This window comes from Kogia breviceps, chromosome 1, assembly GCF_026419965.1.
Source record: "Kogia breviceps isolate mKogBre1 chromosome 1, mKogBre1 haplotype 1, whole genome shotgun sequence".
In the NCBI taxonomy this organism is placed as follows: Eukaryota; Metazoa; Chordata; class Mammalia; order Artiodactyla; family Physeteridae; genus Kogia; species Kogia breviceps.
Window position 1 is genome coordinate 153,291,422 of NC_081310.1, and position 27,542 is coordinate 153,318,963.

General features: G+C 42.9%; 1 protein-coding gene across 14 annotated transcripts in view; it reads left to right on the top strand.

Annotated features, from left to right (window-relative positions):
• The window catches only part of DAB1 (DAB adaptor protein 1), a 1,205,719-nt gene that overhangs the window by 351,695 nt on the left and 826,482 nt on the right, over positions 1-27,542 (top strand). For 13 of the 14 annotated variants that reach the window (XM_067006941.1, XM_067006927.1, XM_067006965.1 and 10 more), the window contains exon 2: positions 16,713-16,875. The exons of the other annotated variant lie outside the window; for it this stretch is intronic. The gene's annotated coding sequence lies outside the window, so the exon portion shown is untranslated. The remainder of the gene's footprint in view (positions 1-16,712; positions 16,876-27,542) is intronic. 14 annotated transcript variants of the gene reach the window in all.

A 27,542-nucleotide genomic window follows, 5' to 3' on the forward strand; every position in this document is an offset into this window, starting at 1 on the left:
TATTTCATGAGGATTTTTTAAAAATCATGTGCTCACTATTCAAGACTTCAAAAAAAGAAAGGAATAAAATTCACACATTTGCAAGAAACTGCTGGTGTCTTTGAATATCTTCCCATAAGCAGGGAAATCTGGTATTAAAAGAAAAAGTTGAATTTTCCACGTATGAAAGAAAATGTTTATAATTGATATGGATGAATAAAATCATTAAGTAAATGTTGTATAGGTTTAAACAAAAAAACTGCACCCTTATTCTGAGTCTCTTAAAGAAACCATTCCCCTCCCCCACCCTACCCCCAAAGGGCAAGGAATAGGTGGAAAATGATTGAGTTTTTGTTTCCTGAGTTAGTACACAGGCCCAAAAAAAAAAAAAAATGTAGATACATGCCAAGAATACCAACGATCAGCTGAATATATATTCTAAACACTTTATATGCATTAACCCATTTAATCCCACAACGATCCTATAAGCAAAGTGGCTATGATCACCAGTTTTTTCACGGGTGTGGAAACAGAGAGACCCAGTAACTCACTGGGGATCATAAAGATGAGAAGTGGTGGTGCTGGATTTGAACCCAGGCAACAGAGCTTTAATGCCTCCAAACTTAAAAAAGAAATATGAACCACTTACAAATTTAAGACTTGTAAAGACTTATAAAGTCTTGTAAATCTGGACCACTATATTTGCTGCTTGACATTTTCTTTTTATTAAGTCCCCTTGGTCCAGAATCTCTCATAAAACTTTTATCAAAAAGTTGACTAACATGTATATGGGACCTCACTATTATTTCTTACAACTTCATGTGAATCTACAATTATCTCAATAAAAATTCCATTTAAGGGCTTCCCGGGTGGCGCAGTGGTTGAGGGTCCGCCTGCTGATGCGGGGGACGCGGGTTCGTGCCCCGATCCGGGAGCATCCCGCGTGCCGCGGAGCAGCTGGGCCCGTGGGCCATGGCCGCTGGGCCTGCGCGTCCGGAGCCTGTGCTCCGCAGTGGGAGAGGCCACAACAGTGAGAGGCCCGCAAAAAAAAAAAAAAAAAAAAAATTCCATTTAAGAAGAGTTGACTAGCACCATACATGTCTCTAAGCAGTTTCTAATGGGCAAGTGGATTAAAATTTAAGGTATAAAACTACCAATTTTAGATTTAAAATCAGCTTGTAAATGTAAAGAAATATTTTATGTAAATATCCCAGCCTTTGGTGGTGGTAGGCTTGAAAATCAGACATGGGTCAAAGTCCCAGTCAAACTTTGTCTTGGGAAAGCTCCTTGACTTGTCTGGGCCTCAGTTTCCTAAATGTGTAAAATGGGATAGTGATGCCTACTTCATTGCATTGTTAGGAAAAGGCAGATTTGAAGTCGGGTTTGTCTGAATCCAGAGTCGCTTGCTCTTAGCCACTCCATGCCACCCTGAGAGGAAGGACAGTGGGCACCAGCTGCAGGGAAGAGGGCCTAGTGGGGCGTGTCTGTAGCCCCTGACAGTTTACCCCTTCAGCCCCTTTCATCTACCAGTTTCCCCAGAACCCATTCCTTTCTGCCAGGCCTGACCTCAGATTGTCACATCAACTGCACTGAATCTTCCCAGTTCAACTTGCTTCTCTTTCTGGATTTGGAGTCAGAAGATCTCAGTTTAAGACCTGCTTTTGCTGGGTAGCTTCTGGCAAGCCACTTCCCCAGCTGGGTCTCAGGTTTCCCACCCATAAGGTGAAGCATCCATAACAGGGCGCCAAAGCCCCTCCCCCACTCAGTCCTTTACTCCACACAAGGAATGAGAAATGGCTCCTCCATCTCTATATGCAATCCCAAAGCTGCACTCCCTTGCCACTTCCCTACTGCCTTTAAAAATATTGTGCCTAGGGCACATGAAAAGGTGATCAACATTGCTAATTATTAGAGATATGCAAATCAAAGCTACAATGAGGTACCGCCTCAAACTGGTCAGAATGGCCATCATCAAAAAGTTTATAAATAATAAATGCTGGAGAGGGTGTGGAGAAAAGGGAACCCTCCTATACTGTTGGTGGGAATGTAAACTGGTGCAGCCACTATGGAGAACAATATGGAGGTATTTTAAAAACCCGAAAATAGAGTTACCATATGATCCAGCAAGCCCACTCCTGGGTATATATCCAGAAAAGATAAAAACTCTAATTTGAAAAGATACTTGCACCCCAATGTTCAGAGCAGCACTATTTACAATAGCCAGGATGTGGAAGCAACCTAAGTGTCCATCAACAGACACTGGATAAAGAAACTATGGCGCACGCACACACACACACACACACACACACACACACACACACACACACACACACACACACACACACACACGAATACTACTTAGCCATAAGAAATGAAACATTGCCTTTTGCAGCAATGGATGGACCTAGAGATTATCATACTAAGTGAAGAAAGTCAGACAGAGAAAGACAAATATTATATGATATCACTTATATGTGGAATCTAAAAAGATATACAAATGAATTTATTTACAAAACAGAAAAAGACTCACAGACAAAGAACAAACTTATGGTTACCAAAGGGGAAGGTGGGAGGAATAAATTAGGAGTATGGGATTAACAGATAAATACTACTATGTATAAAATAGACAAACAACAAGAATTTACTGTATAGCACAGGGAGCTATATTATCTTGTAATAACCTATAATGGAAAAGAATCTGAAAAAGAATACATATATTTATATATATCTATATATCTATATCTATATATCCGAATCATTTTACTGTACACGTGAAGCTAACCCAATCTTGTAAATCAACTATACTTCAATTTTTACAAATTGGCTGAGGGGAGGAGGGTGTACAGTTATGAGGCTGTATTGTCCAGGAAAGGGCACTAGCTGAGCAGTGTGAGGTTTCCATCCCGAAGGTACGAGGCAGCCTCTAGCCTAGGGAATCGAGAAGAGGCTATAATTGGAGAGACTCACTGTTGTTAAACTGAAAATTTTGTGAAATCAATTGAGAGAAAAATCAGTATGGGATTTTTTTTTTTTTTTCCACCATGAAAAGACAAGATTCCCACACAATTAAGAACTGGGCCGTGTTTTCCACACTCTCTGCCTGTCATGTTCTCGTGTTTCACTGCCACAACTGTTCATCAGAAATAATTAAACATTTTCCCATGGGCAACAATTACTTGCTTCAAATATTATGAGTAAGGAGAATACATTTATAATTACCTAACCTTTCTGAAGGTGAAAATATATATTATCCTTTGATGGAAGGGAAAAAGGAGTTTCTGGATTCGCCAGTGCACTGTGCTGTATCGGTCCTGATTACGCTAATTGCCCTAAGGATCAGAACAATAACTTTTTACACACCCCAACCTTCTCTTTCATTTTCTATAACTTTTAGGCATCAAATAACGGTTCCTTTTTCTTGTTGTTTTTGTAAGTCATTAAATAGCCAGCCTGTAGCTATTAGGATGGCCAGACAGCATCTCTAACTGCCCCAGTGCTGTGATACAATGAGAGTGGCAACGTCTCACTTTTTTTGGAGTCGGTTTCCTTGTGAGCCACAGGCAGACACAAACCAGGAGCCCAGCGTTTCATGTTGTCACTAGTTTCCTGATTTTGCGTTAAATACCCACACAGTGGAAACGACAACATAATAATCACAGTAGTTCACACTTACTGAGTGCTCACATCCTGTTAGGCATGTCTAAATGCTTTATGTATACCATCTCATTTAATGCTCATAATAATTCCATGAAGCCGGTTACTATGAACACTCCCATCTTACAGATGAGAGAACTGAGGCCAAGAGATGTTAAATAACTTGCCTAAGGTCACACAGCTAGTAAATGGTGAAGCTGGGGTTTGGTCTAAAGTCTATCCCTTTAACCACTATACTACAATATCTCTCAGATTTCTCTATCAGTCATTTTGGTCCAGTATTTTCTTCTAACTGACAAAGAATATATTTCCTATAAAATATTTCTCAAAAACCAGACTGCAATCATGCTTTTATGTTAAAGGTTTTATATTTGTAACCTGTTTGGCCTTACTGCTAGTTTTCAAATCTACAGGCATGTGATAGTAGTAGTAGCAGTAGTAATAAATAATTCTTTCAGCAGCAGTTATCACTTACTGATTATATATCCTGGGCTAAGCACTAAGATCTTCACTTCCATTCTGTCCCTTCCCTCATATACACAACAAAGATACAGGGAAGATAATATCATCCTTGGTCTACACACAGGTAAACTGAGGCCCAGGAGAGTAAGTGACATGACCAAGGTCACGCAGCTAGTCAACTCTATGGCAGGGACTTCAAGGGATCTGCCCATCCCACTCAGCCAGTTTTATCCCATGTATTGTGTGCCAGGTACTGTCCTTGACTCTGGCAATACCATTGTGAATTAGGCCTCATCCCTGATGCCAGGCAGGGCTTGGTTGGCTCAACACCCACTATGTTTGGGGGTCAACAGTTGGTGCAGCTACATGCATGCTTTCCTCTGGAATGTTCTCTCGCTTATTTTAGAAAAACTGAGTTTTGGTACCTCTTCCACAGGATCTAAAGTTACATATAATTTTGTTGAGATTCCGCGGAGTCTTTTAACAACATCCGTGTGCATTTTTGTGTTTGCATATGTCATTGGTGTGAGGATGTTATCGTAGAACTCAGTTCCCGTCTCTGATTTTGTGTCTTTTCTTTAATGGTGGGCAGTGAAGCTCAGTATTCAGGTTCAGCTCATCTTCAGAGCTAGATTATTCTGTCAGGAATTATGCTAGGAATCAAACAAAATTTAAAATGTGGGGTCTCCCTTTCAATAAATAAAGTTATGTCTCCTCATTCTGCAGATTCTCTAGAAGCAATAGTATGATGATGGTTAAGGCCACAACTCTGGAGCCAGACAGCCCAGTGTCAAGCCTCAGTTTCAATAGTTAAGGTCAGTTCAGCTGTGTGACCTTGGGCAAATTACTTACCCTTTCTGTGCCTCAGCTTCCTCATCTATTAAATAAGAACAATGGCATCACAGTGGCTACTTCATGGGTGAATTGAATAAGTAAATATGCATCATCACTTAGGACAATAGGGCTTGGTGCATGGGCATATGTAAGTGTTGGCTATTGTTATGGATGGCCATCCACAAACTTGAATTTCATTATAATTTGAAAAGGACTTATTTTGTAAGAAAGGAAAATATCACTTCACTATCTGCTTTTTTCAGCTCTCAAGGGCCCCCTGTATTCTTCAAATCCTTTCTGGGGATTATACACAGCCATTCTGTTAAGGATTCTCTCAAAGCAAGTCTTCTATGGACTTTTCAGCAAGCTGGAGGTCTGCATTGCAGCAACTTGCTACAATTAGCCTAGACCAGTTTAGCACGTTGTCTTTAAACAGTGCAGTGCAAGTAGATTATTTGAATAGGATGTAAAACTTTATACTGGTGCAGCTGATAAACCTCTCCCCACACCCACCCTCCACCAGCTGTTAGGTGTTTCAGGTAGCACATTGCATAGAAAAATTAACTTCTGACTGATCCTTTCCCTTGCTGTTGCTCCTTACAAGCCTTTCTCCACGGGGCAGCCAGAGTGATCTCTTTCAAATGCAAATCAGACATGACTTTCTTCTGCTGAAATCCTTCTAGTTTCTTCCTATTACACTGAGAACGCAATTTGGAATCTTCCCTGTGCAATACAAGGTCCACCTCATGCCTATGCTCCAGGCACCCTGGCCTTTACTGAGCTCCTTCTAATACCCAGGGAGTTCACCTTTGTGATTTCCTCTGTCTGGAATATTCTTTCCTGGCTATTCACAAGGCTGGATTTTCTCATTCTTATGGGCTCAAGTAATAAGATATCACTTCCTTAGAGAGGCCTGTACAATCACCCTACCTAAAGTGAGCACTGCCCTCCCCCCAGCATTCTCTCTTAGCACACTGCTTATCTTACTAGAACATTTCTCAGTCTGTATAATGATTTCATTTCTTTATACACTTGCTTGCTTCTTGCTGCCTTTCCTGCTAGACTTCACACTTCCTGAGGGCAAGGGCCAGGCCTGCCTGGCTCTCACTGCATCCCCAGTGCCTGGTGCGGAGAATCCAAGTCAAAAGTACACAGTACACCAAAGTTGATTTAATTGCCTCTGGATTATCTAAAACCAAATCCTCCACTTGCTTTTGACTTCTGCTTTAAATGTCACTTGCTAATTCACCCGATTTCTTTTTTTTTTCGAAAAGAAAATAAAACCAGTTTCTAGCTGTGTTGTTAGTAAAATGCTATGATATTTATTTTATACTTTTTTCATGCTCCTGAATAGGAGAGGTAAAAATTCCCTTTGGTCGCAGAGTTTTTTGATAATCTATTTCTGAAACTCCTGTTGAGTGCTTTAGGATCTTTTGTGAAAGAAAACTTGAGAATTTATGAGGAGTAAATAAAACTGTGGTTTTTAAAGTGTGGTCATCAGACGGGCAGCAGCAGCATCACCTGGGAACTTGTTAGAAATGCAGGCTTTCAGCTGCCACCCTAAACCTACTGATGCAAACTCTGGGGGTGGGGTCCAGCAGTGAGCATTTTAACAAGCCCTCCATGTGATTCTGATGCTAGCTAGTTTGAGAGCCAGTGAAATAAACGAACTTTTGTCAGAGAGAAGTGGAAAAGTTGCTAAATTCTATGAATGTTTAAGCAGGTCAGTAGTTTAAAAACATGTAATTAACATCTACTGTATGCCAGGAATTGCCTGGGGTGCCTGGGATTCAGAATTAAACCAGAGACGGCCTGATGTGGAGAGAATGGCAAGTAAACAGTCTATTGTAATATATTATTGTGCGTGTTGGGATGGAGGAAAGCAGAAAGAGCTGAGGAGGCCGGGGCAGGACTCTTTCAGCTGAGAATCTTTGAGAGTAGCATAGGATAAGGGTACAAAATTGTGCGCTTCAGAGACCACTGGCCTGAGTTTAAGCCAACGTCCATTATTTACCAGCTGTGTGATCCTGAGTAAGTTACTTAACCTCTCTGTGCTTCAGTTTCCTAGCTTAAAAATGAGTGATAATACAAATAGTAACCTACTTCATAGGGTTGTTGTGCTGATTAAATGAGTTAATAAATGAAAAGCACTTCAAACAGTGCCTGGTTCATTGTGAGTACTCAATAAGTATTAATTGACATTTCAACATCATCTGCTTGCAAGCAGAGGCTAGCAGATGTACCTAATCATTAGAGCGGTGAGTGAGGGGAGGTTATTTAGGGAAGGTCTCCACTGTAATTGTTGGCAGATCTTGCTACTCAAAGTGGGATCCCTTCACCACCAGCGTCAGCAGCATTTGTGGGCTTGCTAGGAATGCAGAATCTCAGGCCCCACTCCGGACCTCCTGAATCACAGCCTGCCTTTTAACAAGATCCCCAGGTAATTTTTTTTAAATTCATTTATTTATTTTGGGCTGCGTTGGTCTTCCCTGCTGCGCGCAGGCTTTCTTTAGTTGCGGCGAGCGGGGGCTACTCTTTTTAAACTTATTTATTTATTTATTTATGGCTGTGTTGGGTCTTCGTTTCTGTGCGAGGGCCTTCTCCAGTTGTGGCAAACGGGGGCCACTCCTCATCGCGGTGCGCGGGCCTCTCACCATCGCGGCCTCTCTTGTCGCGGAGCACAGGCTCCGGACGCGCAGGCTCAGTTATTGTTGCTCACGGGCCCAGCCGCTCCGCGGCCTGTGGGATCTTCCCAGACCAGGGCGTGAACCCTCGTTCCTCGCACTGGCAGGGAGACTCCCAACCACTGCGCCACCAGGGAAGTCCCCCTAAGTAATTTTTTTAAAGCAAATTTTTAAAATGGAGAACCACTGGTGTAGAAGAATGATTCTGAGCCCTGGCTGCACATACCCGAAGAGGGAATATACGGGCAAAGGCACCGACTCCTGGGACAGAAACGCCTACAGGTCTGTGTTGTGCGACAGGCAGTGGTGGCGGGGAGAGGAGGTGTACACGAGCATGGCCATGGCGAGAGGGTTGGACCTCATCCATGGGCAGGTTTGCAGCAGTGAGGCCAGGGCTGTGATCCCTTTTTATTCGAGAAGCTCAACATGGCGACCCTGCAAAGGCTAGAGGAAGGAGGGCCTTAAAACTGTCCTGAAAGAAAAGATGAGACTCGGAGGCAGTGAAGGTGAAGAGGAAATGAGGTTGAGGGTTATGAGAAGATGACGCAGGCAGGTAGGACTAAGCATGGGAAATGAGGAAGGCAGAGGAGTCAAGCGTGACTCAGGCTCTGAACTCACGTGACTAAGTTTAAAAAGCTGCTCTTTGGAAGTTTTTCTTCCTAACTCCTTTCTAGAGTTTCTCTCTAGTTCAGTTTCCCGAAGACTGCCCAGTGCAGAATCTTCTATTCCTAGCCACCTAGGGATTTCTTGCAACACATTCAACAAGCATTTGGCATTGCCTCCTGCCATACGAGGGTTTGGGACAAAATGTCCTATTGGATCCCAGGAATGATGGTATGGGATCCTTCCATCTTTGTCTCATGTCTCTAGCCGTCTGTTCAATTATAGCAAAACTTCAGTTCCCCAGGCCCCTTACAGAATGAATCATCTCATGTAAGCAAAGTTTTCACGTAGCTGAGGACTAATCTTTCATGTGTGGGAAAATTTTATTTAAAATATTATACTGTTTTTGAGGATATATTTTAATGCATTCGTTTTCATACTCTTTCTTAAAGCAATGGGGCCTTTTTTTTTCAAGTAGAGTTATAGAATCTCAGTATATAAAACAGAATAAAGAGTTACTTTAAAGAAGTAAGGAGCAGGCCAAGCCCCTGGCACATGCTTTCTAATTTCTCCATAATTTGTTTCCTGAGAGTCCTCCACACATACCTTGGACCCTGTCAAACAGTTTGAACACCTTTGTTTTATCTTTTTTTTTTTTTTTTTTTTTTTTTTTTTTTTTTTTGCTGTATGTGGGCCTCTCACTGTTGTGGCCTCTCCCGTTGCGGAGCACAGGCTCCGGACGCGCAGGCCCAGCGGCCATGGCCCACGGGCTCAGTTGCTCCGCGGCATGTGGGATCCTCCCGGACCAGGGCACGAACCCGCGTCTCCTGCATCGGCAGGCGGACTCTCAACCACTGCGCCACCAGGGAAGCCCGAACACCTTTGTTTTAAAATGAACTTATTCTCTACTGATTTCTTAAACAAAAGAATCAAGTGTAATGTTTTTGTATGACTGGGGACTTTGTCTTCAATATCATTAATGTGATATGATTGAGTTGGTACAGATAACTTCCATTGCAAAGTATGCCTTGCAACTCTAACACCAGCAAAATGATGAATTTATTGGCATATGTAACTGGGAAGACTTGAGTGGTTGTATATCTAGCCTGGCTGTATCCAGGTGGTAAAATGCCTTCATCAGAGTTCATCCTCTCTCTTCATCTGTCGATTTTGACCTCTGTGATTTCTACCTCTCTCTGTTTCTAAATGTGTCAACATTTAGCAGTATTCACTCCTGCCAAAGGGAGCTCCAGACTTCCTGCAAACAAGATAATTTTGTTAGACTCAGGTAAAATCCTTACAGGTCTTGCAACAGAAACCCTCTTCCTCAATATCCATGTAGCATTTCTTGTGGAAGCACTCAATTACCCTGCCTGGGTCACATGCTGACCTGTAAGGCCAGTGGTCAGCTAAGTCATCATGATTGACAGTTGTTCTAGAATCCCACAGGATGGGCCAGCTATAAAAAGGACGCTGGGCAGACGACAGCAATATAAGTCTACTACTGTGCTGTAGGCTCCTTTAAAAAAAAAAAAAAAAAATACTGAATTTGTACTGGGTCCTGTGGCAGAGACCAAGGATGAAACAGAAAAGCACCCAGAATTGAGCAAGCGAGGCATACGCATAAACCACAGGCTATTGCAATGTGATGAGTTGTGTCTGAGGGGAACACATAAAGTGTTCTGGGAGAAATGCTCTGGACTGAATAGATGAACAGTAAACTGTGCTGGAGGATATCAGGAAACACTTCACGCAGGAGGTGATATTTGATGGCATTTCCTTGGTGGAGGAGAAAAGTGATCTCAGGTGGAAGGAACAGAACACGGAAAAGTATGGAAGTATGAAAGAGGTTGGGGCAGTCGGAGGTGAAAAGCTGGGGCTATAGACCTGGCAGCAGAAGTGACTCTCTTGCCTCAGTTTACCCATACGCTCCCTTCCCCATTTACCCCTTGCTGGTGTTCCTCCCTGGTCCTGAGAGTGGTGTTACTTTCTCAAGAGCGGGAGAGATGGTGTGTCAGTCCATGGCTACTGTCCAGCCTCTCCTCCCCCATCTCCCCGATCCTCAGGGCAGCACCACCCACTGCTTTAGTTACCATTTACCCCTCCTCCCCTGACCACGAGATCCAGACCATTCTTCCTGCTCTCCATCTCTTCTTTCGTGTGATCTGTTTTTCCTCTTGTTGCTTCCACACTTTTCAACCTTCTTACGTAAAGAAAGACCACCAATTTTAAAGACCATCAGCCAGTCAGAACATTTCTTTACTCCAGTGAATTTTTGCAACCTGGGCTCCCCATTACAATAACCTGGAAAGCTTGTAAAATTTTTCTAATGTACGGGTTCTACCCCCAGAGACTGATTCACTAGGGTCAGGTGGAGCCTGATCATCCGTAATTTGTAAAGTTCCCCAGGTGACTCAAATATGCAGCTTGAGAACCACTGCTTCATTCTATGTGCGCAGTGCCTCATGCACTCACAGGAGCTTTGGAACTTTCTCACAGAAGCCTCTCTGTGGCTCCCCTGCCTGAAGATCCTGCCACGGCAGAAGCCTGGTCCCTTGACGGTCACCAAGACTTTACTGTAGTTAGGTTTAATAAGCTAGTCCCAGGCTTGTTACGCTATGGTCTTGTTCATAAAAAATTATGTTTTAGCCTTCCGGACATCTAATTTTGCAAATCAGTGTCAGGTACAGAAAAGATCCTGTCACTTGAGAGCAAGGCATTCAGTACTTTTAAAGGTCAAAGACCCACGTGGAAATTAGCTTTCAGCTATTGAAATACATTGACTTACACACAACAGAAAATGTGGTCTCAGGGCACACTGGGTATTTACACATCTGTAAATTAGTCCATTAGTTATATGGATCCTGATATCTCAAGTACTCACTGATGATCCCAGTAGTATGGTGAGAAACACTCGTAAATGAAGAAAGGGATTCTGTTTAAAGCCTATTGTAATAATAGCTCTCATGGATGGAGCGTCTACTTTATGACAGGCACTGCACTGCAAGGTGTTTACCCCAAATCCTCAAAACAGCCCTGCAAATAGAAAACTCAGGCTTATTAAAAAAGGGAATTTACCTAGAATAATACAGTTACAAGTGCAAGAGCTAGGATTCCATGCCAGACCATCTGAGCAAAAAAACACTCCCATCTGTGCCACACGTTCCTGATCAGTTCCTGATCGTCAATGACAACATTGTGCTGGGGGTATGCTGTGTGTGACCTGGCATCCCGAGAGCAGGGTTACCTCCAGTGCAGGGGAATCTGTCCCCAGAACCTTTGCACCGGGCCTCTCACTGTTGTGGCCTCTCCCGTTGCTGAGCACAGGCTCCGGATGCGCAGGCTCAGCAGCCATGGCTCACGGGCCCAGCTACTCCGCAGCATGTGGGATCCTCCCGGACCAGGGCACGAACCCGTGTCCCCTGCATTGGCAGGCGGACCCTCAACCACTGTGCCACCAGGGAAGCCCTGTATTCTTTTTTAAAAGGGTATTATTGATTTGACCAATGGAATATGATGACTCATGTTAATTTTTTTTCAGATGGTGGTTCTGATCAATTTCCTTAATTTTGAATCGTCTGACTCGAGTACATTGTATTGAAAGTAATTCAGAGAGCTGCATTGGTTTGTTTCTTTGAACTATTAACCGAGGAGGGGGAAAAGAATCGCAAGATTTCGAGCAGTGATTTTAGTATTTATTGACATACCAGTCATCAAGGTAGAGAAGTAAAAATTTTCAGTCACCCTCACCAGAAGGTTACAAAGCATGTTTTGTTTGTTTTGTTCAGTTGGTCAAAAATTATCTCTCCTAACTGTTCTGCATCCGGGGGTAAAACTGAGCTCACTAGCAACATGTCTGTTTTCTTTTTTTTTTTTTTTTTTGCTGTATGTGGGCCTCTCACTGTTGTGGCCTCTCCCGTTGCCGAGCATAGGCTCCGGACGCGCAGGCTCAGCGGCCATGGCTCACGGGCCCAGCCGCTCCGCGGCACGTGGGATCTTCCCAGACCGGAGCATGAACCCGTGTCCCCTGCATCGGCAGACAGACTCTCAACCACTGCGCCACCAGGGAAGCCCAACATGTCTGTTTTGATAAATCGGGAACAAAAAGACCAAAACTAATGACTTCCACAGTGGAAGGTGCCCTGGGAAATATAATATAGAATAGTGGAATCAGGGGCTTGTTTACCGTGATTCTGTGTATCCATCTGATGGGGAGTATAAATAGTTTTCTTTGCTCAAAGGGACCCAGGGAATAGTGAATCAGGAAATAATTGACTTGTCTTGGTATGTTTGTGAATGTGCATTTTTATCTGATGGCAAATATGCTATTGGCCCTTGAGTCAGTCACCCACTGTAAAATTTCCTCAGCATCATGTGCACTACGATAGCATGCCCATCCCCCAAAAAACACATTTGAAATTAACATTAATCAACCGATGTTGTATTTGGGGCGCTATGTGAAAGCCACCTACTGCAGCTGACTGCCATTCAGCAGGCAAGAAGTGATTTGCAATATAATTTAAATGAAGAGTTGGTTTCCTTTCCCATTTAGAACACACCAGTATGGAAAACTGATTGTCAGCCATTCTGGTGATATGCATCAACTTGGCTATTCAATCAGAAAATGAAGTTTCCTGAGACACTGGCACATTTAATTTATTTTTTTTCGCTGTGAAGTTAACTTCAGCTTGTTAAATACAATGATGATCCAAACCACAGAAAAGCCAACACCATTAATTTTAATGCTCATGATGTAGTGGAAAGAGATTATATTCATTTGGGATTTTTTCCCTTTTAATAGAATGTTTACTTGCCCCTCTCCTTATGAGTTAATTATTATTTTCCTTCCGTAATTCTCTACTTATATCTGAGCAGTCAGTGTGTCTGTTAATGTCTTGAGTTTATGAATTGCTGGTGAATCTATCATTTTGCCACGTCTATCACCAAAATATCAATAGCTTGGCAGTGTGGTGAGTGAAGATACAGCTGATAGGGATGAGATGGGTCCCTTTACAGAACCTTCTCATCTATTTTTAGAAAACATTTACTTTTAGCAGAGTTTCTTTTCTATGCTTTGATTGGGAGATTGACTTTTCAGTGAATTATATAGTAGTGAGTTAAGAATTTGATAACTTTCCCTTATTTATCATTCAGGGGTTTTTTGTCTTAAGATTTTTTTTTAACTTTTTTAAATTAAATTTTTTAAAAAATTTTTATTGAAATATAGTTGATCTACAGTGTTGTGTTAGTTTCTGGAGTACAACAAATATGTATCTAATTCTTTATATATATATGTATCTATTATTTTCTAGATTCTTTTCCATTATAGGTTATTACAAGATATTACAAGATATTAAGATCCTCAGTATCTTGTAATAACCTTGAATCTTGCTCTTTGTGCTATATAGTAGGTCCTTGTTGGTTATCTCTTTTATATATAGTAGTGTATATATTTTAATCCTAAACTCCTAATTTATCCCCCCTCCTTTCCCTTTGGTAACCATAAGTTTGTTTTCTATGTCTATGAGTCTATTTGTGCTTTGTAAATAAGTTCATTTGTATCTTTTTTTTTTTTTACATTTAAAATTCATCTATTTCTTCATTTAATAGACACAGAGCAGCCAGTTATGCAAGTTGTGTGCTAAGTATTGGGGATCAAAAATAACTAAAGTGGGCTTCCCTGGTGGCACAGTGGTTAAGAATCCACTTGCCAACGCTGGGGACATGGGTTCAAGCCCTGGTCCAGGAAGATCCCACATGCCGCAGAGCAACTAAGCCCATGCGCCACAACTACTGAGCCTGCACTCTAGAGCTCAGAGCCACAACTACTGAGCCCGTGTGCCACAACTACTGAATCCCGCACGCCTAGAGCCAGTGCTCTGCAACAAGAGAAGCCACCACAATGAGAAGCACACGCACCGCAACAGAGTAACCCCTGCTCACCACAACCAGAGAAAGCCTGCGCACAGCAACAAAGACCCAACGCAGCCCAAAATAAATAAATACATTTATAAAAATAAATAAATAAGGCATCATCCCCATCTTCCAGGAGTGCATAGTTCTGAGCAGGACTGGCAACAAGGAATTGTAGCACAGTAAGATGAGGGGTACAGGTGAGCTGGGCACATGGTAATAGGGGGAGGGATGGAGGGAGCTCTCTCTGCAGAGGGGGCTATCAAGGGAGGCCTTACAGAGTAGGAGATGCTAGAGCAAGATCCCAGTGACCTGGGCCTTGAGTTCTTCAGGTTGGCAGTGAAATGATGGATGAGGGTGGGAAAAGGCAGCGCAGGCAGAGAGAATAGCAAATTCGAAGTGGTGACTGGGAGCCTTTTATTGGAAACCAGCTACCTGCTATTTAAATAGCAATAATAGGAGCTGATACTTAAGTGCTCACCATATGTCACACACTGTTTCAAATTCTTATATCTGCAAACTCAGTTAATCCTTATAATGGCTCTTTGAAGTTGGTGTTATCAGCATCCCCTTTACAAATCCAAATCAATGCCTGGAGAGATTTGGTAATTTGCTAAATATCACACAGCTGATAGGATCAGGACCAAGACTGGAACCATGTTCTTTGACTCCAAAGCCTACAAGTTTAAATATTATGCTCATGGCCTCTTTGCCCTTTATAGGGCCTTCATTCCAGCTTTGCAGATAAGACATGCTAATAGTGACTGACAGGACTGTCTAGGAGGGATAATAACAATATCTACCTGTCACCTGTGGGGAGGATTAAGTGAGATATAGAAAGTGTTTAGAACAGTGCCTGGTACTTAGGAAAGCATTTTAGAACTAGTAGTATGATGGTTAATGTCTTAAAAGTAGTAGAGCCCAATAAATAGGAATTCAATAGTACTCAGGGATTAAACCACTTAGGGGTAGTTTACTGCAGAGGTCATTATTCAAGAGACACTGTGGAGTTGGTGGCATTTGATATAAACCTGGATAGCTTAATGGTAGAATTCCTGTAGGTAGGACTTGGGGACAGAGAAGTGTTTCAGCAAGAGAGAATGGAATGCAGAAATGCAAGCAGACTGGCAAATTCCATCGTGCTTGAGAAAAGTGAATGAACTATCTTCTGAAAGCAGAGGGTCTGTAAAGAGAAACAGGGAGAATAAACTCAAACAGGTAGTTAGAAATTGCTTATAACTAATGATGTTTGTTGATTGTTTGGCACTGTTTATATTTTGTATTATTGAGTCATCGTAAACATTTTCCTGGGATTATAGACTCATTGTTTTCATTTGAAGAAAATGAGGTTCAGAGAAGTTACATAATTTGCTTACCATCATCCAACTAAAAAGTGGTAGAACTTGAACTCGAACCCAAGTCTACGGGTTGGGTTCTTAAGTCTATGGGTAACTTAAAGTACCATGTTCATTTGACTACACCACGCTTTCATCATTGTAGCTCTGACCTTTCTACACATCATGAATATTGATAGAATAATTTTTCTAGTGAAAAGGGTAGGAGAAAAAAGTAAGAATAATGTGTCAACGTGTTCTTCTTAGAATTTTGCTTATCAACCACTATAGCCCAACATTTTCCCACTTAATAGGCTGTGTCTACTTCTATTAAGATGGAAAGAACTGGTCTCTCTGATTCCCTTGACACATACCCCCGCTCCGGTTTCCTATTTGTGTGTACCTCTTACAACAGGTACCGTAGATAAACACCCCACCTCCTAGAATAAGAGCTAATAGTTAAAAGTTTTGCTGTTGAAGTACTGCCAGGTGCCAGGGCTAGAAGCCCAGCCCCACCCTTCATAGCTGTGGTCAAGAACAAGATACTTTCTCTATGTTTGTTTCCTTATCTATTTAATGATGACAGTATGGTACCTATGTCAGTGGGTAACTGCTGGAAATAAATGGATTATTCCATATAAAGACTAAAAACTGCTCTTAAAATGCTATGATCGTTTGTTAAATATTAGCATTATTGTCATTATTATGCCTTATATCTTGTGTCTCCCCAAATAAAGACCTGTGACCAGCTCTGTTGGGGAGAACATGGGAAGGATGTCGTTTCATATATTGCTGAAGAGAATGTAAAATTGCACAGCCTTTGTAGATGGTAATTTGACAATATCTATCAAATATTATAATACATGTTTTCTTTACCCAATAATTCCACTTCTTGGTATTTATCCTACAGATAGATTCATAGAAGTGAGAAATGTGGAATTTGTACGTTTTGAATTTTAACCTGTGTATGTATAACTTAGGCCAAATTTTTTAAATACAGATTGATGCATATGTTATGCTTTGTTTGTACCCTCCACGTAATCTGACACAACACTTGGCACAGAGACACTGACAAATGCCCTTTTGTTTAGCCTGGTACAATTCCTTCGGATACCTGTGCCCAAAGCCCACCTACATGCATTGTGTACACTTTAGATGATGCTTCATCCTGAGCCACTCAACTCTAAACACCGTTGGACTGCTAACTCTGGTTTGCTTTCAAAATTGACATATACTTCTTTCATTATAGTGATGTCCTTGGCTTCTCTCCATGACTATTCCTGACTCGTGGCCCTGGCAATCTTGGGAAAACATCATCCAGTTTCTTGGATCCAGATCCTGGGGCCTCCGTTTCCCCAGCATTACCCCCACCCAGCCTGGACGCATTGACCCAAGCGTTTCCTAGGACACGTGTAAGTAAAATACTTGACTCTTCCATGAAAATAGTTCAAATCATCCCCTCCCCTCCATTGCGCACTCCACTTTGGAGCATGATTTTGTTTCTCTCAGATGCTGTTCCAATTCTCTCCCTTTCTGGAACTAACTGCCTGTCCTAAAGTTTATACCCTCAGGTTCAGTATTTGTTTAATCACTGATTATTCAAGGAGCCGGTAGGCAGTAGAATCTGAGAACTGAAAGGCAGAAGCCTTTGTTCTCCTCCTGTGTGGTTTCATTCAGGTTACTTGTCTCTGACTTAGACTGGAGACTAAATTGATTAAAATAAAACCAATTTAAGGGGAAAAAAGAAACGTTCACAGACACAGAAATAGAGATTCCTGCTACCTTGGCTGCCTAGAAGATCTGCAGGCCTCACCAAGGAATTTAAAAAGTAATGTTTCTTATCATAAGTAACAGAAATATGCTGCTTTCTGCATCAGTAGATATGAAGATTAAAGGGTCTGACCGTGTTAAACAATTTTGCACAGCACCAGGCACCCTGGGCTCTGCTCTCTGCCTTATTACCCTTCATCTTGTGGCTATTTCAGGCCCAATTTAAGAATACAATGCGGTCTGGCTTTGCAAATTGACATCCTTTAATTTAAACTGTCTTATGGGAGAATTAAGAAATTATGGAACAATTATATGCCTTGAGTTGAAAGCTGGATGGCATCCCAAGATCCTTGTACATCAGCCATTTGAATTGATTAAGTCACATAATTGAATTACACCTTTGCCCCCCATAATATCTTGTGGCAAATATGTTGGTATTTCGTTCTGGGAAAATGCTTCCATAAAAGTAAAATAGGGGTTGGGGCTGGAGATTGACCTGGGTGTCAAAGGAAACCTAGGGGCAGGGTGGGATGACATTTTGAGATTTTGTGCGGGAGGTTGATTAGCAGGGCAGGTGTTCCATTTGAAGTTTAAATGGAAGTTCGCAGATCAAAACTCTGTACATGATACACGGGGAAGTATGCTTTCCCCAGTCTCCCTTTGCATTGTCCTTCAACCTTCAGCTTAAGCGTGTATAATAGCTCATTCTCAAGGCTTTTTTCTTTTTTTTTTTTTTTTTTTGCGGTACGCGGGCCTCTCACTGTTGTGGCGTCTCCCGTTGCGGAGGACAGGCTCTGGACGCGCAGGCTCAGCGGCCATGGCTCACGGGCCCAGCCGCTCTGCGGCACGTGGGATCTTCCCAGACCGGGGCACGAACCCGTGTCCCCTGCATCGGCAGGCGGACTCTCAGCCACTGCGCCACCAGGGAAGCCCCTCAAGGCTTTTTTTTTTAACATCTCCCCCCCATGAACAAAGATGCTGGGCTTGGTATAGCTTCCTTTGTCCCCCATGTTTTCCCATATCCCCTTCCATCAGAGCACCTCCCACAGTGATGACAAGTCTCCTTTACCAGGCCATGTGGCTGAGCAGGGAACTGTGTCCAACTCGCGTAGCATGGTTGTAGTTCTCAGTCGGTATCTGTTGAATGAGGCTTTATTTGGAAGCTTCAGTGGTTAAGGTTCTAAACTCAGTCTTCTTTTGTAGAGTGGAAATCAGAAGGATGTGGAATCTGATAGTAATTTTTAAAGCATTGTTCTTAAGTAGGGGTTTTTTGCCCCCACTTTTGTCAAGGATTTCTTAAACACCAACTCTGTCCATTTAACAAATGTTTATTAGGCACTTATTATATCAAAAAGCTAAGGTAGGTGCTGAGGGGGAAAAATAGCCAAAAATTATTCCCTGTTCTTTCAAGGAGCCCAAAATCCTATTGGGAATTGGAGAGGTTGGTGTGGGAAATAGGCTAATAGCCTTGGTGACTGAAGGAGCAAGCAGGCTGCTGTTGAGTGGTCCAGGACTATGAAAGGGGGTGATGGTAAATTCCATTTTACTCCTCTCTGAAGCTTGTTCTGCCCTTGGTGTGCCCTGCCCCACCCCCCCATCATCCATTTTGGAACCCAGCAGAGAAGAAAACTCTTGGACGAATGGCCTGTGTTCAGGCAGAATGTGTGCCTTTCCTTTGAAAACTCCTCCAAGAAAGAGAGCTTTTAAAGCACTGTTCTCCCCCACCTCCTTTCCCCACCGCCCCCAGCTTCCAGCTCTCCATCCTCCTGTGCAGCCTTCTGGGTCTTCGTATTCTTTGTCTATTCCGTGCAGCACAAGAACCTCTCTCTTTTTAAAAGCTCTTTACCTTTTCTTTACCTTTATCAAAGAACACTCTTGGAGCTTTAAAACCCAGCTACAGCTATCCTCCTGAATATATTTGTGTGGAAGGGATTAATCAAGTCTGTCAAACATTGAGCTGTGAAACCTTTAATATTTCTAAAAGGTTTAAAGTCTGCATATTTATCACATGCATCACTGAGAATAATCTTTCTTTTTTGTATAAAAAAAAAAATTAAATGCCCACTGTAAAATATTGTGGTGATGAGCACAGAGGGTGACAGGCTCAAGCAGGGGCCTGTTTGTGATACTGGAATGGAGTTTCTGGTAAAATCTTTCTCTGACATCACTCCCCTAGAGACCACCCATCATCTACCCCTCATCTATGTGTATGAATGTTTTATATTGTGGAATTCTAGAACCTCGGTGCTCAAAGGGAAAGGAAAGAAGGAGAAAGGGACTGGTCTTTGTGGAATGCCTGCTTTGTGCCGGGTGTCGTGTCTGTGTGCTTTGAGTGTTGTCGCGTGGTCATTTTTACAGCAGTCTTTTATAGAAGGCAGTATCACCACTGATTTATAGACAAGGAAACGAAGATTCAAAAAGCGAAGCGATTTTCACACAATCACGCAAATATTCATTTGCAGACCTGGGACTTGACCCTAACCTAAGCCTCTCTAATTCTTTCACTCTGTTTATGTGGCATAAGCTTGGCAAATGCTTAATACAAAGTAGGCACACATGAGAGGGTCCTCAAAGTTGTTTTTTTTTTTTTTAAATTAATTAATTAATTTATTTAGGCTGTGTTGGGTCTTCGTTTCTGTGCGTAGGCTTTCTCTAGTTGCGGCAAGCGGGGGCCACTCTTCATCGCGGTGCGCAGGCCTCTCACTGTCGTGGCCTCTCTTGTTGCAGAGCACAAGCTGTAGACGCTCCGGCTCAGTAGTTGTGGTTCACGGGCCTAGTTGCTCCGTGGCATGTGGGATCTTCCCAGACCAGGGCTCGAACCCGTGTCCCCTGCATTGGCAGGCAGATTCTCAACCACTGCGCCACCAGGGAAGCCCCCCAAAGTTGTTTTTTAATGAAGAATCTTTGTTCTACAGACAGAGAGACAGTGTAGATTATTGGGCATGATTCTGAGAATCAGAGGTGTTAGATTTTAAGATGTTTAATCCAGAAATGGTGGTAGTTTCCTTAGAGTAGGGAGAGAGCCATTCAGGGCTTTTTATTAAAATAGCTAATACAAACACCTATTTATTTATAAAGTGCTTTTACCTGCACAACCTGACTTAATCTACTCTGCAGGCTTGTGATGTCACATCAGCATTTTTGCCATTTTGCAGGTGGGAGAGCTGAGCGCCAAAGACATGGTTAGTCCTGCCTAGGTCACTCAGCTAGCAGCAACTCAGCTGATGCTCCAACTTTGTTTTTCTGGTTCCAGCCACAGTCTCACCGCTATACTGTACCATTTTTAAAGCATTTGATTATTATTCCTAAGAATGCAAAAAATAAAGTTTTGAAAAGAAAAGCATGAAAAGACCTTAGAGACCCATCAGTCTTGCTTTCCAGATTTGACAACAGAGGCGCAGACACTGAAAATAGTTTAAAAGAGGCCCAAGCGATGTGTCATGATAACATTGAAGAAAGGTGAATGTATTCATATGGAGTGTAAAACCAGGGAGGGCTGCCCTGAGGTGGTGACCCTCGATAATGTCCTAAAATGAGGAGGATTTTAATAGAGGATGAAAATTCAACAAATGATGCTAAAATGGAAGAAAGGAATGATTGTGTGGCAAAATGACAATATGGTCGTCCCATGGGCAGGGCCCCTTCCAGAAAGCTTGAGTTTGTTGTTTCAGTATAATTAGTTGTATAACTTGAACTGCCAGAGTGCCACCATTAGCACCACACACACGTATAATTAAACCCCCTGCCAGCCAGGCAGTGTCTTCTTCATGCCCCCACTTCATGCCCCAGCTTTGCATCAGAGCAAGCGACCAAAAGAAAGGCCCTGAGGTTGGGATGATTTGAAATTTCAAGCTCACCTTGTCTGTGAGTGGACCTTTGTGTGTTTACCTGTCTGTGTCGTGTTGGGAGGAAAAACAGATACAAGACTTAGAAGGAGGCAGAGCTTTCTGCTCCCAGGTTGCTGTGAAGACAACAGGCCCATTTCTGGAACTCTTTTGGGTGGGCGAGATGTTTCTCCAGTTTACACTTAGCAAACTGTAATTAGCATCAGCTGGAGAAGAGAAACAACTGTGTCGGGAAATACCACTTTCTTCTGCACAACAGCCTCTGTTCCTAAGGGTGGTCCCCAGCATTGGGTCTTTCTTGTTGGGAGGCCGTGTACAGATGCCCTGTGTAGCTGAAATGGGGTTATTCTGGGAGTGAAGCTCTTTACATAGAGACCAGATGATGATCCACTTCAGCTGGCAGAGTGCACCTTGCTTACATATCAGCCAGTTGGAATTGTGAGGTTCTTGTATGTTTTCATTCATTCCTTGAACACACATGAACCCACACCCAGGTGAGCCTTACTAGATGCTGAACAGTAGGTTAGATGCTAGGGGCTACACATCAACCATGCCTCTGTGAAAAGCCATGCTGGTCAAAAGCAGATTTGTGGATGGAGACACAGAGAACCAGCTGAGGCTTTTTGTTTGGGGACTACTGAGTAAATCAGACACTCCCTGTGGATTAATTAGGATAAGTAATGCTAGCTGCATTAACCATAACCCCTCCCAGCCTAGATGAACACAGAGTCTTGTCTTGATATTCCCTTAAACTCAGTTCCTACTCAAACAAATGCAAGATCATCTGAAAGATTGCCCTTTGCTACCACTTTGAGCGGACCTTCCAGGAAAAATTATCTTCCAGTGTAAAACGGAATTCTACTGGTGAGGATTTAATTAATAAAAATCATCTGGAAGAGCCTGAAATGACTTCATAACTTCTGACCTCAGAATTCCTCTTTCAGTATTCCATCCTGAAAATAGAAATTACAAAGATGTATGAACAAACAAGTTTATTTCCACATTACTTGTAGTTTTGAAAAAGGGAAAACAACCAAATTTTCCAAAAAGGAAAATGCTTCACCAAAGTTTTTCATATTCAGATAAAGTAGTCATTAAATAAAACATTCTAAAGAATTGTTTATCGTTCTTAATGGCATATGGACATGAAGGTAAGCTTCAGGACTTTATGTACAACACAATTCCAATTGTGATGCAAACATGTCTCTAGGTGTATAGGCATAGACCCCTAAAAAGGCTGAAGACAAGGCATTAAGATATTAGGAGTGAATTTCTCTGTGTAGTAGGATAAGGAGGGCTTTTATTTCCCTCTTTATATTTTTTCTTCTAAATCTGATATTATGATTGAGTATGCATCACATTTATGAATATAAAAAAGTAAATCATTGTAAAAAATGTTTAAGTGTAAAGAAGAATGGCTTTGGATCAGGACTGACTCATGTAGGGGAGATCTCAAGTATCTCAGGAGGGAGGAGCCAAAGGGCGTGTGCAAGCCATGTTCTAGAACTGTGTCAAGTCCAGAGGGGGAACAGTGGGCTGGAGACCAGAGGACATCATAAAGGTCAGGATTTCTGCAAACTAAGGGGCCCACAACTGGGCTGGAGAGCATAACTGTCAACTCTAACTGGTATTCAAAATGGGAAAACTGAACCTATTTAAAAAGTTAAGATTAGGACAGTGGGTTCAAGTCCTGGCTCTACTGCTTAATAGCTGTATGGCTTTGGGCATGTGTCTTAACCACTCTGAACCTCATTTTTAGAATGCAAATAAAACCACATTCTTTATAGTATTGCTGTGACATTAGATGTGACTGTTATTTTCAAATACCATATGAGGTATGGGGGCACTTGGGCTGTGATGCTACACAATATTATATATATATATGTATGGTGTGTGTGTGTGTGTGTGTATATATATACACCATACATATATATACCTATGAACACACTCTCTTCAAATAACTAGAAAACAAGGAGGTAAGGATGGAATTGTGGTGTGGTGTTATTGACAGCATTGACCAACACCTGTCATTAGCTGTGATCTTTTTGGCCTCTGGGGAAACAGAAGAGACAGAATCTAGCCTGGCTTACAGAAGCTTGGGGCAGATTATCTGTAACACCGTGGAAGCTAAAGCCTGGCATCTCCCACCGCGTTCAAAGGGGCGTACCTTGGGATAAAGCCCTTTCCTCATTGCAGCTTTTCATAGTCTTCTCCTGCCTTCATTCCCCACCCTGGCCCTGCCCCCACAGGACCACCACCAGGACCACCTGGAGCCTTAGTCTGAAGGAGTCTCTGTCACCGTGACCCTCACCTGAAATTTGGGTCTGTTCATCCCGGGAAGTCTCCCCCATCTTTTCTTTGCGTGTTCAGCTTGGCATCCAGGCAGTCAAGGCCCACTTCATGTCCAGCCGGCACCTCAACCGGGAGAAAGGTGAAGCGTCCTGAATGAAATGTTCTAAGGCATTATCGGTTCTCACCAGATGATACTGAGTAAGGGGGCACTCGGGCTGCTACCCTGCACCATTCTACAGAATCAAAGCCAGCCCCGGAAGCCGTGACTTCACCTTTATCTTAGCTCAAGCTGCTGTACCCAAAACACCATAGCCCGGGTGGCTTAAACAACAATTATTTATTCCTCACAGTTCTGCAGGCTGGGAGGTCCAAGATCAGTGTGCTGGCAGATCCAGTGTCTAGAGGGCCCATTTCCTGGTTTGTAGGCAGCCATCCTTTGCTTGTATCCTCATCTGGCAGAGAGAGGAAGCCAGCTGTCCTGTCTCTTCTTTCTTTTTTTTTTCTTTTTTTTTGGCTGCATCGGGTCTTAGGTGTGGGTTGCGGCATACGGGATCTTCTGTTGTGGTGCACGGTCTTCTCTCTAGTTGCGGCGTGTGGGTTTTTTTTTTCTCTCTAGTTGTGGCATGGGGGCTCCAGGGCGTATGGACTCTGTAGTTGGCGGCATGCGGGCTCTCTTGTTGAGGCGCGCGAGCTCAGTAGTTGTGGCGTGCGAGCTCAGTAGTTGTGGCGTGCGAGCTCAGTAGTTGTGGCGTGCCGGCTTAGTTGCCCCACGGCATGTGGGCTCTTAGTTCCGCAACCAGGGATCAAACCTGAGTCCCCTGCATTGGAAGGTGGGTTCTTTACCACTGGACCACCAGGGAAATTACCTGTCTCTTTTTTTTAAAGGCACTAAGCCCATTCATGGGCACTCCACCCTAATGACCTAATTACCTCCCAAAGGCCCCACCTCCTAAACCCATCACATTAGGGATTAGGATTTCAACATATCAGTTATGGGGAGACACAAGCATGCAGTCCATATCAGCATCCCTGCTGCTTAAGCGAGGGGTCCTGAATCATTTTCCCACTTCTGTCTGAAGCCAGTCTAAATGGATTATCGCAACCATCTCCTCTAGTGATGAAGACATCTATGTGCTAGATACTGTGCCCAAGCATTGTCACATGTGGTACATCTGGCTTTCATTGTATTGTGTTTCCTCCAGCAAGAAGAGTTTTGTTTTTCTCCTCTGCTGACTGCTTTTCCCCCTCCTAGGCACATCTTTAGTTTTATGGCTACTAAACTGAGCAAAAGTGGGATGGGAATTCCTGAAGGTGCTATGGAATGTGTTATTTTGGGTGTCTACACCCTCTTTCCCTGCATAGTTGAGGGAGACTAGTTTGCTGGGATGCCCTTGAAATTCAACCCAAAGATTTTCAGCTTAACTTAAATGGTGCTCAGTGACTTCTAAGAGAGAAGAGCATGAAAGGAAATTGCTCTGTTTGCAGCTTAGTGACTCGCCCAAATTCTAGGCTGGTCTGTGAGTTATGCTGCCAAGAGGCCTGTTGCTGATTATGCTGGATGCCCCATAAATTAATGAGGGCTGGACGTGGAGGTGACAACAATCACTGAGTCTCTGGAGCAGAAAATGCAACACTAATACATATGTTTCAGAAATGTCCTTTGTCTATATGTTTGGAGGAGAAAGTGCTGATGAGGATCAATTTCATATTGACTTTAAATTTTTCAGTTGACCCAGAGCCCTTTTTATTAAGTAATGTGCACAAAAACATTTCATCCCAGGCCAACTTGATGGCTTGGAGAATTCCCTTCAGAGTACGGCAACCTGGAGAGAATTAGAAAAGCAATTCATTTATTTACTCTTTTATTCATCCTTTAGTAAATATTTATTGAGCACCTGCTACGTGCTCCGTTCTAGAAACTACGCTAGACGGTGAGCAAGACCCAATCTGCCCTCAAGGAATCTAAAATCTAATGAGCTTGACAGACACATCGATAAATAAGCCTGGCCTAGTGTGATGTGTTTTGGTAGACGTAAGTGCAGGGTATGTGGAAGTAATGAGGATGGAATCAGAGACATCCTGTGTACTTGGTGAGTACTTAGCTCTTGTTGATTGAATGAATGAATGAGTGAGTGAGTGAATCAGATGGCCCTCAAGCTGAGATTTGAAGAGAAGTCAAAATGGAAAAAGAGGTAAAGGGCATTTGGGGCTGAGGAAAAGCATGTGCCAAGACAGCGGGGTGTGATGTTTTAAACATAGCCCAACTGTGAAAGGAAGCAGAGGTGGGCTCCAGGGAGTCAAGAACAGGACATAAGGACCTTGGGTGTTGAGCCACCACCTGTGCAAATAGACGTTCTCATAGAAGGCAGAGTGGACCCAAGGGGCCTTGCACCCCTTTAGAGGACAGGCCTCACCACACAGCAGATTCCTCATCCTGCTACATTATTTTCTGTGTTTAGAGAGTAGATCGTACGAAGGAGGTAGTTGCCCATTGGTTCCTTTGGACACTTTCCTGAAGGGGCACAGCCCTAGAACCAAAGTGCCCACTCTGAGAAAGATCTAGTTTCAAATCCTGGTCCTGCCATCCTACGCTGAGCAGATACTGCTGCTTGCTGCAAAGCCAGCCTCCATCTTCAGTTCTGACTGAATGTTGGGCAAAACAATGTGAAATCTCCCTCTGTTTGCTGCCTCCCTGTACTTTTCTCAGCTCGTCTTTCCCACATTCTTGTTACTGTCTTCCTGTTCATTGGTGCTGCCATTTTGTTTTCTTTTGTTTTAATCTTGTTTGGATCGTCAGGCCAGTCTGGGGAATCTTGAGTATCACTCTTCTGCGCGTGTACCTCTGGGATGTGGTCCCTGGGCTTTGACTTACAGGTTAGAAATTCTGCCGCACTCCCCTGAACTCGATTCAATGGCTGCAGTGGCCGGGCTGATTTATGGCCGTTTCTTTCCATGTTTGATCTTAGCAAACAGACAGCTGTTATAGAGCAGCTTCATTTTACTCACCTGCTGGCATCTTCATGTTTGGTCTAATAGCTTGTTAACTGTTCTGAGGACAGGCACTGCCCTTCCTGGCTACCATGGAGAGATTGGTCTCTATGGAAACCACATCACATCGGGGACCATGCTCATTCTTCAAGGCTTTCCTTCTCCATTTTTCTCTGGTGGCTTCTGGGTAACCTGTAATGGTTGGAGCCCTGCTTCACCCTGCCAGGAAGCCACTGCTAATTTAAAGCCTCTCAAAGGATCTTAACAAGACACACTGCTTTCCTCTGGCCTTGTTGCTTATTCTCTGTCACACCTGGTCCAGGCCTGCAGGGAGCTGTCATCCCTCCTTTATCAGCTCTCTTTTTGGCATTCCCCAGCTATTGTTCTCACTCTCTCTCAGAAAGCTTTGACACAGTTTCTCCAGATCTCTTTGCTCGTTAATGTCTTGCAACAATCGCTCTGAATCCCGGCATTCCACATGTTCTTTTTCCCCTCATTTCTTTTTGTTTATACTCTTTTACTCATCTTTTCAGAAATGACTCTCCCAAGCTGTCTGGTCTTCACCTGTACCAAAGAGATTTTTGTCAGAGACTCATGTAGACTGTTCAGTTATAATATATGAAGAAAGAACTGATTTATGTGTAATAGGACTCTAGAGTGTTTGTTCTGCTGAGTGCATTCAGGGTTCAACAATAATACTACTAGTAATTGTGAGTGTTTATGTAGAGCTGATTATGTGCCAGGCATTGTGGTAATAATCACCTACGTCTTCACAATAATCCTGTAAGGTAAGTACTCTTATTGTCTCCACTTTACAGATAAGGAAACTGAGACACAGAAAGTTAAGGAACATGCCCTAGGGCTCCCAGCTGTTAAATGGCAGAGCTAGGACTTGAACCCTGGTCTCAGAATCCATGCTCTTCACCACTGTACCATACCTTGGGCAGTGACTGTTGATCTCTGTACACATGTTCCCAGAAATGGCCCATTTCTGCGAAGCTACGTTGTACTCCTCAACAAGGTCAAGATTAATTGTCACCTGCTCCGTGAAGCTACCCAACTTCCTCCACATTCACGATATAAGTTCATTTGTTCATTTGACAAACATCAAACATAGTGGTTATAGCCCATTCATTCATCTATTCAACAAGATTTTATCAGGTGGCTTCCGTGTTACTGTGCTA